This window comes from Macrotis lagotis, chromosome 3 (assembly GCF_037893015.1).
Source record: "Macrotis lagotis isolate mMagLag1 chromosome 3, bilby.v1.9.chrom.fasta, whole genome shotgun sequence".
Taxonomy (NCBI): Eukaryota; Metazoa; Chordata; class Mammalia; order Peramelemorphia; family Peramelidae; genus Macrotis; species Macrotis lagotis.
This window is the reverse complement of record NC_133660.1, coordinates 210,944,068-210,963,909: the sequence shown is the minus strand read 5'-3', so window position 1 is coordinate 210,963,909 and position 19,842 is coordinate 210,944,068.

The window sequence follows — 19,842 nt, the reverse complement described above, 5'->3', positions numbered from 1 at the left end:
AGGAATTTCTCTGAAATCCTTCCTTTATAGTCATTCCACTATTAGGATGAGTAAGATTTGCAATCAATAATAGACCTATAAATATGGGTATACATGGAATCCATATATATATATATATTGAAGAAGGAAATGTTGGTCCATAGGCAGTGTGACTGCCTTAAGTCTTCTTGCTGCGACTGTGTCAAATAGCTTAGAGATCCTGGCTCCCAACAGTACGGTTTTTTCTTGTCTAATTGTTAAATGACTAAATGCATATTATGACTGAATGAGCATATCCCTAATAATCATTACATCATATGGAATTACTTTGAACTGCTTAGTATAGATTGAAATAGAGTAAGAGTCCAAATGAATTATTTCTCACATTCCTGTCTCCTTTCTAAGGGCTTAGAGGATACCTGGCTGGACTGCGACTTAATCCATTTGAACTCATATTCACTAGTATCTATTTTTAAATTCATAAAGATTTCAGAGTCTGGGGACTTCTCATGCAGGTACTTCTGTGATTCTCATAGAAAGCCTCACTCTGCCAGAGTTCCCCACAAACTCACTACTGTTTTGATATGGGGTATTGAGAGTTCTGCACTTGGATCACTGCTAGTGATTGTCAGAATTTCTTAAAGCCTGATTGTTATGAACTGAACCAATGGGTCACTTGCCTTCCTGAGTAAAAGCAGATGTGTCTATTATAGTTGAAGAGAATTTTTGGTTTTTTAGACATATTAACACAACTAGTTCTCAGACTAGGAGTTTAGAGTACCTGAGGGGTACTATCATTAAAATTATTTTTTTCAGTTTGGAACTTTACCATGCAATAAAAAGATCAGTTCCACATAAAAAAATTAACACAAAAAAGAAGAAAACTAATCTTGGGGGCAGAACTTGCTTTGCTAAGCATATAAAATGTAACTTTCAACTGTGAAAGTTTTGAGGGTAAGGGTGGCCACTAGGATTAAATGACTTGCCCAGGGTCAAATAATTAGTTAGCATCTAAGGCTGGTTTGTTTTTTTTTTAGGAAATTTAATGGTATTTCAATGCAATGATTTTTTAAAAATCTATTTCTTAGTAACTAGAGGGCTGAAATGAAGCATCAGCATAGGTGACCTTAAAAAAGCAAGGGTCAGGGGTGGCCTAAGTGGTGCAGTGGATAGAGCACCATCCTGGAGTTCAAATCCGACTTCAGGACTTCAGACACTTAATAATCACCTAGCTGTGCGGCCTTGGGCAAGCCTCTTTAACCCCATTGTCTTGCAAAAACCTAAAAAAAAAAAAAGACAAGGGTCATCTGTGGTGGCTAAGTGATCATGAACCAACAACTCATATTGGTTTAGAGAGGGTGGTCTACAGGGACTATCTTTTCCAAATTTAGTCCTCTTATTCAATAGACATCCAAGACAGGAGTCCTATGATAGGAAGATCCTGGCCCTTGATAGAAACATCTTGACTGGGAGATATCCCTTCCAATAACAAATAGGTCATGGTTAGCTGTTTTAAAGGATTGAATCAAATCAAAAAGACTGAACAGCACCAAAGAAGATCAAGGTCTTCTGGGGTCCTAGTCAGCAAAGAAGCTTACCATAGTTGGTGAGATCTTGGCCTTTGGATGGGATGATTTCCCCTTATGGGACACTTTTGATGTTGGGATGTCTGAGGGAATCTGAGACATGCAGTCTCTGGTTATTTTGCATTGAGAATCAGTGAACTCTGCAAGGCTGACCTCTGGCAATTGGGGTACAAAAACTGTTGATTTTATAGAGTGGAATAAAGGAGACAGTTATTGTCAACAAAAGATTTTTTCCAGGATCTGGTCAATATTTATATGCCAATGTGTGGGATCTGTGGGTACTTAACTGGAACAGAACAAGGATAGGTCTTCTTTGACATGTTTCCTGGCAGCCTGGGTCCCTTGGTGCTTGAGCATATGTGTGTGTCTTTGTGTGTGTGTATGTGTATATATAGATATTAGTGCTAGTAAGTCTTCAAGGTATTGAACTAGGGTGGCATCTTTAAGTGTGATGAAGGCTATAAGTTGTGCTGTAAAATGGAATGCTGCAACCTCACTTGTGGAGCCAGGAAGAAGTTTTTTTCCCCCAATGTTCTTGCAAGAGTTGTCATCTAATAAGTAGGCACATCCTTGAAGTACAAAAGATCAACTCTGTTTTTCCTTTTGAAACATAAGTCCCTCATTTGTTTCCCCATTGGTTGGGTACTACAGAGGTTACAGCCTATCCAAAGCAATTAACCCTTAGACCTGCATGAGTCACCACCTTTAATGACATCTCCCACTCCCCACAATTCGGCAACTCCAGGCCCTTATTTCTAGTGTATGTGGACAGGTCAATTTAATATCCAGCCTTCTATCCTTTAAGCTTCATATAACTGTTGTAGAAATGAACACCAATCCCTTCTTACTCAGAAGAATCTGACAAAATAGGACAGATCTTTATGCATACCCTTGTGGCCAATTAATCCATGTCCACTGTGTTCATTTCTAGGGAAAGTCAAACTAATGTTGGAAATCTAGAAGAATGGGTATTGAAAAAAATTGCACAATGGAGGCTGCTACAAAACAAGTTGTTTCACAAGGGATTGAGGAGATGTTATTGGCAGGGTTTGATATTACTGTCGCCTAGGTATGATATAAGAATTAATAGCATGCAGGTCTTGAGCAAAATAAGTATATTTGCTATCTGATCTTGATTTAGACTTTTTATTTTATTATTTTTTGGTTTATAAAAGGCAATGTGGTTAAGAGACTTGCCTAAGATGTCACAAAGGTAATTATTATGTCTGAGGTCAGATTTGAACTCATGTCTTCCTGTCTCCAGGGCCGGTGCTATATTTACTGTACCACCTAGATACTCCAACTTAGGCTTTTTAAGAGGGAAAACTTGGTGTACTTGATCTATTAAATCAATAACAGCTGCAATTCCTCCAACAACTTCCTTTAGTCTTAGCAGTAAGAGGGACAGCAGCAGCTTAGTAGAAACCCACATCTGAAGATGAAGAGGCCCAAAGGGAGTCAGGGACATCAGAAGGGATTTCAAAAGTACTTCAACTGTCTGAGTGTCTGAATTTAGGACTGGAAATAAATGGAAATAGTCCCCCTATAGTTTTTGGAATTTCCACAACACCAGTCTAGATAGACACAGCTTTAAAAAATATTCCTAATACCATTGCAGGTTTACTGTGAAGATGACTGATTCTGAAGTGTTTATAAAAGAAAACATTTATTTAAAAAAGTTATAAAACAAAAGAAAAGGTGAAAGATAAGAGTTCTTGGGTGCAGCAGTTTAACCAGGTAGACTGGTGACTAACTTCCCATAGCATATGTCAGAAGTAAAGGTGATAAAAGAAAATGGTTTCTCCTTAAATATTCTCTTCAGAGTTCATGGGGGAGGGGTAGCATTTTGGGAGTGGTCCAGGTCTCCTATTAGAGAGTTTGCCTTTGGGGAATGGTCCAAGGTCTTGTTTTGAAGAGAATCCTGTTGGGAGGGTTGTCTATAGGATGAACCCCTACTTGGTTTAATGTGACATGTTATCTTGCCTGCATCTCTAACTTGACCCATTGGCAAGCATAGCCAAGGTCAAAATTAAAGATCAAGTGCAGAAAAAGATGACAAAATTTTTGTTTCCAATTATTCCAATATTCCAGTATTCCAATATTTCTCTGTGCCCAAAATTCTCTGTATCAGTAGAATTTTTAACAAATGGGGTTTCTATTATGCCCAGAGGAGTTCCTTTCCCTAGGTCCTATGAGGGGAAAAATTTCCTGTCTTTGGACTACAATTCTTTCAAAAGAGGACGATTACAATGAGTAATCTCAACAATAACAGTTCAGGCTTTCATCAGTCATTTCAAACCTGGTGTTGGATTCAGGTCTGAGTTTCACTGTTGCCCAGTAAAGCCCCATTAATTATCCTTTCAAACTTCAAACAATGCACAATCTTACCTTGGTGACACCCCCCCCACACCAAAAAACAAAACAAAACAAAACAAATTTTTCATGGAGACCCAACAGCTCCCAGTCCCTTGGTATTCAAGGACTACTGCTACCAGTCCTCACCTCTCAAATTAGCCTCATCTCCTGAAGTGGCTGGGGAGAGTAAAGACTCCTTCCCTGTCACTTCCCCTTCTTTCATGCCAGGACACCCAGGGTGTTCCCTTTCCAAAATAGTAATTAGGTGGGTAACTGCCTTGAAACAGAGAAATGGAACTGGGATACCCTTTCCTTCTCTGTTTAAACTGAAACTAAGAGACTCAGCAATTGGGGTTGCCTCCTGTGTAGGGTCTTAGTTATGGCCACTGGGATATTCTGTGGTTCTTCACCTCTCCTAGTACCTGTCTTCATGGGGACCTTATATTCTGAAAACGTGCTTCTCTGGGATGTGCCTCCAATATAAATGGGAGAGATGAGAAGGCATGGCCACCTAAGGGAACTTTTGATTATGCCTCTCTCACTGACCTAAACAATCTATGTCAGAGGCAAGGCAAATGGAGTGAGATTACATATATTCAGTTGTTTTTTTGAACTAAGGCTGCCTCCTGCCTTATGTGAATCCATCTCGAATACCCAAATTCTTTTTCTCCATCAACCAGAACCTCCCCAAACTGGCATATCAGACCCCTCAATCCCTCCCACCTCTCCTCTGGATGATTCTCTGGAAGATACCCTTCTTTAGTCCCACCCCACTTTCTCCCTCTTTATGTTTCTCCTCCCCCTCTACCTGATTTGACCAAGTGTGGCCACAATATCTATTCTTCCTCCTACCATCTCAAATAATTTACTTTCTCTCCCCCTCTTTCACTTCCTCTTCAGGTTCACCTTCACCCCTCTCCTATCCTCTATCTTCCTGTGAGAAGTGGTAGGTCCTGAGAGTGAACCTATTAGAGTCCATGTCCCTTTCTCTTTTTCTGACATCAGAATGAAAAACACCTTGATTATGAGTCTACTGATCTTTCTCAGTTTTCTAAAAACTTTCATTATCTTACTGGATCCTATGACCTGGAGAGATCTTTTTTATTTTTTTCTACTTGTATGACTGTTAATGAGAAGGAAAGGGTCTGGAGAGCAGCAGAGGATGATATAGACAGTCCTATAGGGACAACTGTCACCCCTCAGGAAGATGCTGAATGGGACTGCCAGTGTTCCCAAGGTTTACATGCTAGGGATCATGATTGCTTGCTTGACTGGCCTGCAAACCACAACTGGGAAATCTGTTAGCATTGATAAAGTTAAGGAGGTTTTGCAGGACCCCGATGAAAACCCCACAGCCTTACTTAAAGAGGCTACATTTCATTTCTCAGTCTGCCCCTGAGATTTATAGAAAACTGGGGAAAATGGAGGCTGGCCTCCAGACACCTATAAGAAACTTGGTCAATGTGACTTTTTTTGGTCTTTAATAATTGGGATGAAGAGAAAGCTACATCCCAGATCCAACTCTCTAGATGTTGGTCCCTGCCATTGAGTCCTGAAACCCCCAAAGGGTGCTTAATAATGGCAATGATCCCGGAGGTGACTGTTTTAAATGTGGTAGGTTGGAACATTGGGCAGCTCAATGCCTAAATCCTAAACTCCCCTCCAAGCCTTGCCCCAAGGTGTGGTTAAAAAAAAAGACAAGAAGTTGGACTGGCACCTCTCTTCCTTGAAAGGGAGAACAGAACCTCTGTTGAATCCTAACAACCTTCCTTCTCTTTTGGGTTTGATCATGGAAGACTGATGGTGCCCAGGATCTGCCTTGGCCCTCAAATCCATCACGCAAAAAGAACCTTGGGTAACTCAAGTGGCACAGGGCCAACCTTCTCTGTCCTGCCAGAATACAAAAGGGGACCTACAAAGAACATTTATTTCAATTATGGGTTTTGAGGGACTCTCCTCTAATCCTCTAATTACTCCTCCTTTACCCTATTCAGTTGGGGCTTCTACTTTTACTCATCTCTTTCTTGGTAGTTCTACTCATCCCTTTCTTGGTAGTTCCCAGCTGTCCTACACCTATATTGGGCTCATTTAAGACTTAGCTCTTAAATTCCTGCCCTTCAGCAACCATAAAAAGATCCTGTGGTTATTTTTCTTCTCTTACTTTCTGATTCCCCCCCTCCCCTCAGATTCTTCCCCCTCACATTCCTGTCCTGAAGTCCTTTCTGATCTTCTCATGCCCTTCCCTCATATTTCTGACACCCCTTCCCAGACCCTGATGATAACTGGTTCATTGATGGGAACTCCTCAGTAGTAAATGGGAAGTAGATAGTGGGGTATACCATGTATCGTCAACCTCTCTCATTGAGTCCAACTCTCTTCCTCCACAGATTGCTTTGCAGGGAGCAGAGCTCTCTAGCAAAGGGGAAACATTAATATCTATACAGATTTCCAATATGCTTTTCATATTTTATGTTCTCATTCCTGTATCTGGACAGAAAGTGGTTTCCTTGCTTCTAAAGGCTCTCCTATAACTAATACTGACCTGATCCATAAACTCCTCTCTGCAGTGCCCTCCTCCTCTCCTTTAGCTTTCTTCCCCATCTCCTGTAAGGGTCATCAGGGCATGCCCACCTCTGTGGCAATTGGGAATAAGAAGCTCAACCAGGCAGCCAAACAGACTGCACACCAACCCTGTCCACACATTCACTGAGTTATCTGGCCTTCCCTGAATCCAGAGTATACACTGGATAGGGGGAAAAAAAGCCCACCTCTCTAAAGGGGCCATGTGGCAGGTACTCTGGTTAGCTCAAAGACCACCCTCTCCTTCCCCAGAAGTAAGCTGACACCTACCTTTCTCACTTTCATGATTCCCTCTGTGTAGGACATAAGTCCATCCTATAGTTTGCATCCCCACGGCTTAGTACTCTACTCTCTCTGACACCCTTCATAATCCCCTTCTTTCCCAATGCACCAAGCCCATGAGTATGTCCCTGGCCAAGACCCAGGATAGGTCTAGTCCTCGAGAGTTGTCTTTGCCTTTGGCCACAAGAAGAGGAATGGGTTTGTCCCCTGCTCTCTCCACCTTGGTTGTGCTTGAGAGGAGATGGGATCTTCTTCCTCAGTGGGTGCTGCATACCTGTCTTCCCACCAACTGGAGAGATCTTTGTTCCCTAGTCTACCTCTTGCTCCACATTGAGGGAGCCCCTAACAATCAGCCCCTTCCTCAAGACGCATGCAAGGTACCAAAGAGCTCCCTCTCCCTTTCCTTTCTTAGTAGCTCTAGGCTCCTTTCTGGCATCAGCACAGGAATAGGGAGGAATCACAACTTCTCTGTATTTACTTTCACAAGACCTTCAGAAAGCCTCAATGATATAACCAAAAGCCTTCTACAAATTAAAGATCATCTGAATTCCCCAGCTGCTGTAACCTCACAAAACAGGGAGCCTGAACCTACTGTAGGGTATGAGAAGGGAGGCCTCTGTTTGTTCCTGGATGAAGAATGCTGCTTCTATTTTAGTCAGTCTGGATTGGTTTGGGATGCTGATAGTCTCAAGGATTAAGGAAAAATCAGCTGCCACTTGGTCCAGTTAATTTGTCTTCCCACGTACTCCTTTGGCTCCTTCCTATATCAATCCCACTAATCATGGTCTTGTTGGCACTCTTCCCAGGTCTCCTTTGTTTCAGATACTTACATTCTTCATTCACAAAACAGCGTACACACAGGTTGCCAAATCCATGATGCTACTTTAGGCACAAGGACACTCCAGTTCCATCCTTCACACTTTGTGGATGACATCACCCCTACTCATCTACAAGCAGCTCCAGAATAATTGACCTCTGACCCCAATCCCCCTTAGTAAAATTAAAACAAAAAGGCTGGAATGTTGGATCCAGGCCTCAGATTCATTGTTGCCCAGCAAAACCCCATTGATCTTCTTTTCCTAAGAACGTGAACCCTAACTTCTTTAGAAACTTCAAACAATTCACAATCTCACTTTAGTAAACCCCCAAACAAATCTTCTAAGGAGACCCCAGCAGTTCCCAGTCCATATAGAAACATACCATCCTGCCTCCTATATCCAATACCCTATAAAAAGACTTGTTCTCCCCACTACCCACTGCTGGAGTCTGCTTAGACTTAGCCCACCATTCCTTCCTTCAATAAACAGCTTTTCATTCACTTCCATTTATAGTGCCATCTTTCTTTTCACTGATGGTTCACCTTTTGACCTTTCTTCTTGGTAAGGGAGGAGGTTTACCTCCCAATTCCCTTTCAAAAGTGTTGATCTAACTGATCTGGGTTCCTTAAGGTCTCTTGATTCTGGTATAGTGCATCCAACCTTTCTTGACTCTCTCAACCACAGTCTCTGTGCTCAGAAGTACCTGGTAGGGCTCTTCCCACTGGGGTTGCAACTTGATTTTTCCAAATTTGATCAAGATCTAGTCTCTCAGTTGTATTTTGTTTGTGTACAGCAAATTCTAGAGGTAGAGTCTGGACTAGCAATCCCTTTTTCCTACAATGGGATAGAGAAAAGGACAATGCCACTACATAATCTTTTAAAAACATATCCTTTGTTTCCATTGTTGGAATATCCCCAGTTCTTCCTAAGTAAGGTAGACTAATATTTCATAAGGAGATAACCCTAAGTCTTAACATGGGGAATTCAAACCTTTTAACAAGGCAATGGGTAAATACTTGGTCCAAGAGAGTTTGGTCTTTAACACTAATTTAGAAAAATATCTCTTTTAAGTCTGATTCATAGTTTTCCTCACCCTGATGATGAGGACACCAAGAGGTGTGGAAAACTCAAGATGTTCCTAAATGTTCCATCACTTTTTGTAATATTTTGGACATGAAATGCCTACTATTGTCAGAATCTATATTTTCTACTAAACCATATCAAGGAGACTCTGGAAGCAGTAGCAGTCACCATTGGGTAGGCCTCAATCTATCCTGTCAGATGATCAACTATCACTAGAACATAATTTAATTTACCTACTTTTGACATTTCTATTAAGTTAATCTGTATACTCTGGAATGGAGGAAGACCTGGCTCCCACCCTCCAGGGATTTGTTTTCTTCACATATATATTTCTTATTCTTTGATATTCGTCCTCCATTCTAAAAGACCACAGACATCTTTCTTTTTCATATTAATCAGTCTTCTTTCATTACCAAATCTTCCAAATGTGTGAACCTCCTCATAGGTATATTTAGAGTCAGTGTAAATGATTCCCTCTTCTATTGAGTAATTTTAAAGGCTAATTTAAAGCAAACAGTTCACAAGTTTTGGCTCCCCATTTGTTTGGTAATCTCTCATTTTTCTAGTGAATTTCTATTCCCATCCACTATAGCATAACCATTATGCCTCTTCCCTTCTCTTACCCTAGAGGATACATCAATCAACAAATGGATGTCCTTTGAAGTGGAGTGTCTCTTAAATCTGGGCACAGCCTAGTATGTTCAATAATATCTAAACAATTATGTTCTGGTCCTTCATTTTTGATTCCACCTCTTCATGGGAAGGTGGCTGAATTCAGGCAAGCATTGGTGGTATGAACCAAATCATCCTTTTCCATGAAGATTATTTTATGATCCGAGAGTCAGATCATCTCTCAGCTCTTAGGTGTGCTTACCACCAAAACTCCTCCAATTGTTAATTTTCTGCTCTCTTCTACTAAGATGACAGCAACTACCATGCCCCACATATGCACTCTACCAATCCCTTAAGACTAGATATAATAATTGATAGAACTGGGGAGAGCAATGAAGGCCATCACTTTTCTAAGTAAGGACTCCCAATGCCACCCTTTTGCCTACTCTTCCAAATCAGTGAAATGGTTTGTTTACTGAGGAGAGAGAGCTAACACTGGAGCCTGAATCAGAGCCTGTTTCAATCCTTCAACAAATTCCCTTGCCTCTGGGGTCCATGGGAGGAGAGTATTTGGTACTTCTAACAATTTGAGATATAGCTTTTTTTTTTAGTTTTTGCAAGGCAGTGGGGTTAAGTGACTTGCCCAAGGCCACACAGCTAGGTAATTATTAAGTGTCTGAGGCCAGATTTGAACTCAGGTACTCCTGACTCCAGGGCTGGTGGTCTATCCACTGTGCCACCTAGCTGCCCCAAGATATAGCTTTTTAGTCCTTTGTGCATAGGAATCAATCCATAACCTACAGAATCCACTTAAATCTAAAAATTTCCTTAACTCTTATTTTTTGGAAGGGGAAGGTCAATAATTTTGATTTTTTTAGGGGAGGAGGGATTAATTCTCCTCTACCCTTCACTGCTAGTGTGATATAAGTACTTTACTTCCTTTTTAAGTATACTGTAGTTTACCTTTGGATACTCTTAATCCTGGTTCCTCTAGAAAGTTCAATATAACAATAAAGTCATTTTATAACATTTTATAACAATAAAGAGCATTAGTGGCTACAACCACTGGAACCTCCTTCCTTTCCCATCCAGAGACCATCTATATATTATAGCAACATAATTCCTGGGGAATGGGGAAAATTTTCTAGCATCTATTCTAATTCTTGACTTAATAGGTGGGGGGGGGGGGGTACTCTGTAAAACCCTGAGGGAGAACTTTCTACCTAATCTGTTGATTGTGCCCCTTAAAGGGATTTTCCCGTTTAAAAGCAAACAAGTAGAAGGCATTCTTAAAATCAACTACATTAAAACATCTATGTTCAGATGGAATTTTACTTAGAAAGGTATAAGGATTGGGTACAACTAATTACCTGACTAAAATGTTTTTTTTTTTTATTAAGGCCTTGAGGTCTATTGGATTTCCATACTGATAAAATGGGAGAGTTAAAAGGGGATATATCTGGCTTGAGGAATCCATCTTTAATCACTGCCTATTGCTGATGGTCATCCCTATCACCCCCAAGGTGAATGGGACATTGTTTCACACATACTACTCCTTCCTTCCTAAGGGTTATACTCAGTGGGAAAATTCTCAATCCATCTCATTCCCTTCTTTTATCAAACAACTAGAATTATTTGTTTCTCATCCTCCTCAGTGAGGGATAGCCATGGTAATCATGATTTGATTGTTCTACACCCTTAATTTTTAACTCAAATTGGACTTGGATCTTTTCCTCTGATTGTTTCCTGCCTCAGGGATATAAAGTATTTGTTCATTACCCAATTTGAGAATGTCCCCATGGAACAACTACTGGGACTCAAAACCCTTCCCCTCTAACTCCTGATATTAGTTTCTAATCAGAAAATGTTACCACTTTAGGTTTAAAGTTTAATGAAGACCTGGTGGCCCCAGTATCTACCAAAAACACAAACTCCTCTTGAGGTTCCACCTTTGATTTTTATCAAGGGCTCCTGGAAATACCTTCCTATTCATCATCAAAAGTCACAAGATGGTTCACCTTTTCCTCTCTTTATCACAGGACATTCCTGCTTAAAGTAACAGGTTTTCCACACCTGTAGCATCTAGGGAAGTTTGAGAAATTAGGTAGGGCATGGCTCCTCCCCCTGTCCTTGCATTCCTCCCCTTCATTCTTCTTCTTTTCCATTTATTCAATCTTCTCCTGCTGCCACTGGTTCCAATCTTCAGCTATTTTGTCTATTGTGGTCATCATGATCTTAGCTTTCTATTTCTGATCTCCTTCCCTTCTTACAAATAACTTCTTGTGACTATTAATTTTTTTTCCAATGGCTTCTCACCCCATCTATCTTCTGAATTTTCTAATATCTGGTTAAGCCTTAGTAACAATGTTCCTTTAGGAGGTCTAAAGTGCTTAGAATCAGGGTCCATGCCAGAATATTTCCTCAATTGGTCTCTTAATTTTTGTAAAAATGCTGATGGACTCTCACCTTTCTCTTGCTATATCCCAAAAGTCTTTGAAGCAAGCTATTCCAAGTCTGAAAAACTTTCAATTATTAAATTTCTTAAGTCTCCCATATGTCTGCTAGGCTATTATTATCCCAGTTGAGGTCTGTATTGGGAAGCTTTTGTTCAGCAGCCATTACCTCTTGGCCTGGGGGATGTTGCCTCTCCCATTTCCTCGTGGTTGTTCTTATCTCTCTCTCCTCTCTCATAAGTAACATGTTTATTATGGCTATAATTGATGACCAGGTTTAAAAGCTGGGTCCCAGAAACTGGTCTAACTGCTCAGATAGCCCTATGGAGTCCTCAGTAAGAGATTCCATTTCCTTCTAGAACCTCCTCACCCTCGGTACTAGTGATGCATTTATAATCCTTATTTCCCCTTCTTCCATGGGGACATCTCAGAGGATAGAAAGTCTCCAAGGACTTTGCCTTGTGGGTGGGTCATTTTCCTGAGGAGAGGGAAATTTTGAATATCTTATTTACATTGTTCCAATTCCTGTTGTAGTTTGGAATGAGGTGGGGGAGTCCTAATGATTCTCCTAAATCTATTAAATCTTGTCCTTGTGGATCAGGTGGTACTTAGGGTGATGAAGGTAAGGACAGAACTGGATCCCAAGGTTTGGTAGTTGTTCCTTTATTTGATTCTCTATTACCCTGATGGGGGGGGGGTGTCTAAGGGGGTATAATTGACTAACAGAAAGCTTCTTCTCATTCATGGAACTATTAAAGGTTTGACATAATCAATTTTCATTTGCCCCATATTTAGACCAAAACCCAGCAGGTGGTAGTATGCTCTGTTTTTAGCCACTTGAAACAGCAATATTTTATCATCTTTTTCCTATCGTTTTACCTAGTACAGGTTATAGTTTCCAACAGCCCAGCACCTTACCAATGGGCTGTTGAGAGGAATACCTATAGGAGAGCTTTCTCAATTTCCCCGAGTTTCCCCTGACATCTTTGAATTTCTATTCCCTATGTTACTTATTTGTCTGAGACCTTTCATGTTTTAGTTAGGTCTCACTTCATCCAACTCTGGCTGTGCCATCTTGGGTATCTACAGAACTGGGGATCAGGACTCCAGGTACATCTCTGTCATACTCACATTCTGCCTCAGGACCCCCTAGATATGTAACCACCAAGGTGCTACTAAGGGCCTTTTTCCTTATTTCGGTTTGTGCACCCAGTTCCCTTTAACCTGAACAATTGGATTATTTTGTTTTTCATCCTCCCAGAACCAGAACTTTTTTTTTAAATTTACCCTGGTGATGCCTAGGTTTCCTTTCCCCTTTTAAATTTCCTGGTCTGTAATCCAGGTGGTCCTGGGATTCTGACAGTCCCAGGGTGGGGATGCCTACTGACCTTTGAAATCAATGGATGTGTTTTCCTGCATAGGCCACCCCTCACCAAGATATCTGGGTCATGGACATGCCCCCATCTGTAGGAAGCACATTTTCTTACCAAGAATGCATAGAGGCATTGATGAAGACAGAAAAATTTTTATTCAGAGTCCTGCAGGAATGTGTGCTCAAGAAATTAGGCACATACCCTTGAAGCATAAAAAAGTCCAGTTTTTCTTTCCTGGGTCTGGAGTGCAGGTCCCCTTTCCCGCACTGGGAGAATCTGAAATGCCTAATCCCTTACCATGTGAATTTCAGAGCAAACCTCTTCCTCCCACAATCTGGGGGAGGGGGGAGAAAGGGAAGGGACCTAGGTCTTTATTTGGTTGTATAACATGGACACATGGAACTTATACCTAGACTGGACAAGTTTATTCATTATCTCACCCAAAAATCCTATTCTAATTTTGTCTTTTCTTTATAATTCAAACATTCTTCTGTAAAAGCATACTTTTTTCTATTTATTCTCTTGAACTCTTTAGTGTACATTACTCTAACTACCTTCTCTAGAAACTGTTTCCTCTCTGTTTTTGTTCCCATATCCCTTGTAATTTAGACTATTTTCTATAGAAGTTTCTTTTTTAAATTTATTTTTATTAAAGATATTATTTGAGTTTTACAATTTTCCCCCCATCTTACTTCCCTCCCCCCACCCACAGAAAGCAATCTGTCAGTCTTTACTTTGTTTCCATGTTGTACCTTGATCCAAATTGGGTGTGAATGAGAGAGAAATCATATCCTTAAAGAAGAGATGAGAAGTCTAAGAGGTAACAAGATCAAACAATAAGATATCTGTTTTTTCCCAAATTAAAGGGAATAGTCCTTGAATTTTGTTCAAACTCCACAGCTCCTTATCTGGATACATATGGCACTCTCCTTTGCAGACAGCCCAAAATTGTACCCAATTGTTGCACTGATGGAATGAGAGATCCTTCAAGGTTGAACATCACTCCATGTTGCTGTTAGGGTATACAGTGTTTTTCTGGTTCTGCTCATCTCACTTAGCATCAGTTCATGAAAATTCCTCCAGGCTTCCCTGAAATCCTGTCCCACCTGGTTTCTAATAGAATAATAGTGTTCCATGACATACATATACCACAGTTTACTAAGCCATTCCCCAACTGAAGGACATTTACTTGATTTCCAATTCTTTGCCACCACAAACAGGGCTGCTATAAATATTTTTGTACAAGTAATGTTTTTACCCTTTTTCATCATCTCTTCAGGGTATAGTAGAAGCAGTTTCTTTTCCTGCTTCCTGTATAGAAAAGAAAACCATTCACTTCTTACATCTTTAGGGACATAGTGCCATTGGGAGAGCAAGAATCGGTTGTCCTAAGCTTAGATAGGAGATCATGCCCTAATGGATTTGCAGGAGAATTAGGCTTGAGGAGAAATGAAGATTCTGCTTTGAGGGTCCATAGAAGAACATAAGAGTAGCTAGTTTAGGGATCAGCTGAGGCTTCTTTGAAACCTCAACTATATTTAAAGATCCAGTAAAAGGACATTTAGGATCAGATTTGTCCACTAGTTCTGATTTTTGAAGATTCCTGTATCCTTATAAATGTCATGAATTTTAAAGGTAAAATAGGTTCATTGCTTTGTGGAGGAGTATAAACTGGGATAACAGTCTAGGAAAACTAATTGTCTTCAAGTTCCTTAGCCCTATCCCCTCCCCCACACTTTCAGGCATCATTATTCTTCTGGGAGGTTCTAAAGACATTTTAGGTCATTGATCTCCTATTTATAAAGTCTAGTTTTCTCAGCTACTCTCTTGAAATAATGGCCCTTACTTATTTGCAATAGAAACAAGGGTGTGGATCATGAAACTTTGGTAGGGTCTCTACTACCTGTGCTAGAATCTCACACACCTGTAAGGGGCTAAAGTGATTTGGACTTGGGCTATTACATATGGGTTGAGATAGTCTCGACTCAAGATCTATATCCTGCTTGAATATGATGGATTGCCAGACTTCTTCAGGAGACAGCCTCTGACTTCAGTGTAAATTTTTCTGAGCTGTAAAGCCTTCAAGTTCTCCCATCTTTCTGAAGTTTATCATCTAATTCCATACATGATGTTATAAACTCAAGTATGTTAATGCTATTTTGGGGACCAAAAACTCCTAATTACTTGTGGTTTAAATGTTTTGCTTTCCTTTGTAAGGTGTCTCATCCTTATGGGCGGTTATAGTTCTTGATTTTTGGAATATGTACTACAGATAATCCATATGAAAAATTGTTCTTGGTGAAGAAATAACTCATCAGTCAGGGAAAAGGTGGCTCTATTGAATAAAGCTCTCTTGCTAAAATCTCAGCCTGTTAAGTTAGGTTCATTTGCATTAGTCTAAAAATCCATGACAGACTTTTCATGTCACTAATAGAGACTTCTACCCAACTTCTAAGCACAACTTAAGATCATCTGAGACATCTTGTTTTCAAAAAAGTAGGATCTGAATGTAAAGCAATTTTACTGGAAGAGGAAGATGATGTTAATTTGGCTACTTGATTAATCAACATTGGTGATATTTCAGTATGAAGAGCTGTCCATATGACATTTAGAAGGATAGAGGGTTTGAACATTCCATGAAACAATACTGATGTAGGTGTTGCTGAAGAAGGCAAAGCACCTAACACAGGACCAACTAAGGCTATCAAGCATGAAACACTCTTCTGGTTTCAACAGATGACTAGACTTTAATGCAGTTTCTTTAAATTCCTTAATCCATCTTTGTACATTATCCTCAAAGTTTAACTAAAAATGCCTACAATTAGTGTTTGATGTCTCCATGTAAACCTAATCTCTCAGAGGTTAATACTTATTTGACCAGTCAAAATAGCTCATAACACTTCTCTCATTCTTTTACCCCTTGTTAAATGTACCTTGAATGTATGTCTCTACATCTTCTAATGAGAGCATGTCAAATCCTTTTTGAGGTGGATTTAATCTTGAGTAATGAAGGTTGATCTCTGGGCATCCAAGATTCTTTTTGAAAGGAACAACTTGAACCATACAGCCCATCTGGCTCTTATACAAAGAGGTTTTTGAAATTTAGGACATATATATAATATACAGCATAAAATATTGAGTTTAATTCAGTTAAAACCTGATATAATCTTATACCCGATTGAAAAAGTATCTACCTTTGACTATTAGTTCCTTTTCTTTTAGCACCAGCCCTGTAATAAGATCTTTTGATTAGATTTAACCTTCAGTGAAAAGTATCTTCATCATTATGTTGTCTAATTCTCTGGCTAACAGTGTGAGAATTAATTTTTGATGGTCTTTATCCCCAGTATAGTGATGCAGTTTTGAACTATTTAAGCCAATAAGCCTTGTTGTTATATTCGAATGTCCACTTGTCTCTTTCTGCTATGATTGCTTTGTGATATTATCAGGTTGGATTTGAATTCTAGTCCATGTCCTATAAAGTCCAGTTTAATATACTTAGTCAAGATATGACACTGGCTGTTCAATTCTACTTCTCACAGTATTGGACTTCCATAGTAGGACAGAAGAATTAGGCCATTTACCATGTTTTCTGATGTATCTCTGGGAAGAAAATGATTTCAACATACTGAAGAGTTCAAGACAAAACTCTGGAACTTTCTTTGCCATGTATTTTGTTATTCAGATTAATTTCACAGAGTAAGTGGTTACTAATGGTTCTGTTTCTCTATAAAGTTCATCAATCACAGCTTGAGTGTGATAGAACAAGGCCCTGTCCATAGGTACAAAGACTTTAGTTAAAGTACTCATCCATGAGATACATGGTCCTAAATAGTAAATTTGTGCTGATTCCCAGCCTATGTATCCCAGCTGCTTCATCAAGAACTTGAAGACACAGGCCATTTATTCCTTTTTTTTTTTTTTGGATTTATTTTGAATTTTACAATTTTTTCCCTTAATCTTGCTTCCCTCCCCCACTCTCCACAGAAGGCAGTCTGATAGTCTTTACATTGTTTCCATTGTATACATTGATCTAAGTTGAGTAACACAGGTCATTTTTGTACAACATCTTTTAGTTCAGCAGTTATAAAGTACAGGAGTGAAAAGTAACTGCAATGGGAAGGAAATGTCATTAAACATTATTGAGGAGTAATTGATAGAAGAACTAAAAAGTGAGAGAAGAATGCATTGAGGTTTCTAATTTTAGTTGGGATCATCTCTTTATCAGAAACCAAGACCAACAGGACTACTCTCTGCAACTCTAAATGGTGTTTTAAGGTCTCTGTTAGATATGAATCTTTAAGAAGTCCAGGAATACATGATTTGACCTTATTAATGAGACTTGAGATTGAATTCCAGTAGATGTTGAGACTTTCCAGATCAAAGAAACAGATGCATCATGGTTTTGGTGTTGGTATTTGGGCACAATGAATCTGGAGAGGAAGAAAAAATAATACTGTTTGGATAGTTAGATATCTTTTAATGAAATATGGTTGATTATTGCTTGGGAGGCTGTCTCCCAACTCAACTTCTCTGTGGGACTTGTCTCTTGCTATTTCAAGGAACTAGCCTGTATGTGTTTACTTTTCATGTAGCTCAAACTTTAGTCCCAGTCCTGGGATCTCTCTTCTGACTTCCTTTCCATGAGGTACTGTTTTGATTTGCTTATGAAGGAAATCTAGAGAACTTTGAGTTTCCTGACCTATTCCACCATAGTCCCAGAATCCTTTCCTACCTCCTTTTTAAAAAATTTTTTAATTAAATTTTTATAAATTTTATTTATTTAAGGGAATAGGGTTAAGTGACTTGCCCAAGGTCACACAGCTAGGCAATTATTAAGTGTCTGAGGCCAGATTTAACCTCAGGTCCTCCTGATCCAGGGCTGGTGCTCTATCCACTGCCCCACCTAGCTGCCCCTCCTTTAGTCTTAATGGTAACAGGGACAGTAGGTATAAAAGAATCACACATTCAAAGATGAAGAGACTCAAAGGGATTCATGGATATCAGATTGCAAAAATATTTTCTACTATATCCTGAGCATCTGAAGTTAGGACTGGAAATAAATGGAGATAGTCCCCCTGGTAGCTTTAGGGACATAGTGCCATTGGGAAAGCAGGAATATCAGAGAACTGAGTCAAATTAAAAAAATAAAAGACAATCCATTCCCCAATTAACAGACTTTTTTCTATTGACTTCATTTTTACACCATATTTTATCTTCAAATTCAGCTTTCTCCTGTGCTTCAACTATGAAAGCTCTCTCTACTTGCTCTATTAACTGAGAAGGTTCATATGAGTATTATCAGTGTCATTTTTCTATGCAGGAATACATGCAGTTCATCATCATTAAGTCCCTCATAATTTTCCCCTCTCCTCCAATCTCCGTGCTTCACCTGAGTCCTGTATCTGAAGATCAAACCTTCTGTTCAGTTCTGGCCATTCCAACAGGAACATTTGAAATTCCCCTGGTTCATTGAAAGTCCATCTTTTTTCCCCTGGAAGAGGACATTCAGCCTTGCTGGGTAGTTCATTCTTGGCTGCATTCTAAGCACTTTTGCCTTTGGGTATATTATATTCTAAGCCCTACAAGCTTCCAATGTAGTTGCTGCTAAGTCCTGTGTGATCCTGACTGCAGCTCCACGATATTTGAACTGTGTCCTTCTGGCTGCTTGTAATATTTTTCTCTTTGACTTAGGAGTTCTGGAACTTGGCTATAATATTCCTAGGGGTTGGTTTTTTGAGATCTCTTTCTCGGGGGGGATCGGTGGATTCTCTCCATTTCTATTTTGCCCTCTGCTTCTAGACTATCAGGGCAATTTTCCTGTAGTAATTCTTTGAAAAATGATGTCAAGGCTCTTTTCCTGATTATGACTTTCAGGTAGTCCAATAATTTAAAAATTATCTTTCCTAAGTCTGTTTTCCATATCAGTTGTTTTTTCAATGAGATGTTTCACATTTTCTTCTAATTTTTCATTTTTTTTTTGGTTTTGAAGTATTGAGTCCTGATTTCTAGTAAATTCACCAATCTCCCTGAGTTCTATTATTTGTCTGAAGGATTTGTTCTCATCAGAGAGTTTTCTTATCTCTTTTTCCATCTGGCCAATTTTGCTTTTTAAAGCATTCTTCTCCTCAATAACTTTTTGAACTGTTTTTTCCATTTGACCTAAGCTGGTTTTTAGCATGCTATTTTCTTCAGCATTTTTTTGGATTTCCTTGACTAAGCTGCTGACTTCATTTTCATGTTTTTCCTGCATCTCTCTCCTTTCTTTTCCCAGTTTTTCTTCCAACTCCCTCATTTGATTTTCAAAGTCTTTTTTGAACTCTGTCATAACCTGAGCCCAATTTCTGTTTTTCTTAGAATCTTTAGATGCAGGAGCTTGTGCTTCCTCATCTTCAGACTGAGTATTTTGATCCTTCTTGGGCTTATATGCAAAATATTTCTCAATGGTGTTCCTCTTGTTTTTCTGCTTGCTCATTTTCCCAGCCTAAGCCTGGTTTTGGGGTGCTTCCTGAGCTTTTGGGACACTCCCACAAGGGTCTCAGTGTGTGAGGCTCTGTCCTCTCCTGGTCTGTGAATGACCATATACACTGCCCCCCCTGACAATGGGGCTGAGGTGGGGGGGGCCCTGCTGTTCTATTGGTGGGGGGGCTAGACTGTGATCAGGATCTGAATGTGGTCAGAGCCCCAGAATCCTGTTCCAGGGACAGAGAACAGAGCTCTG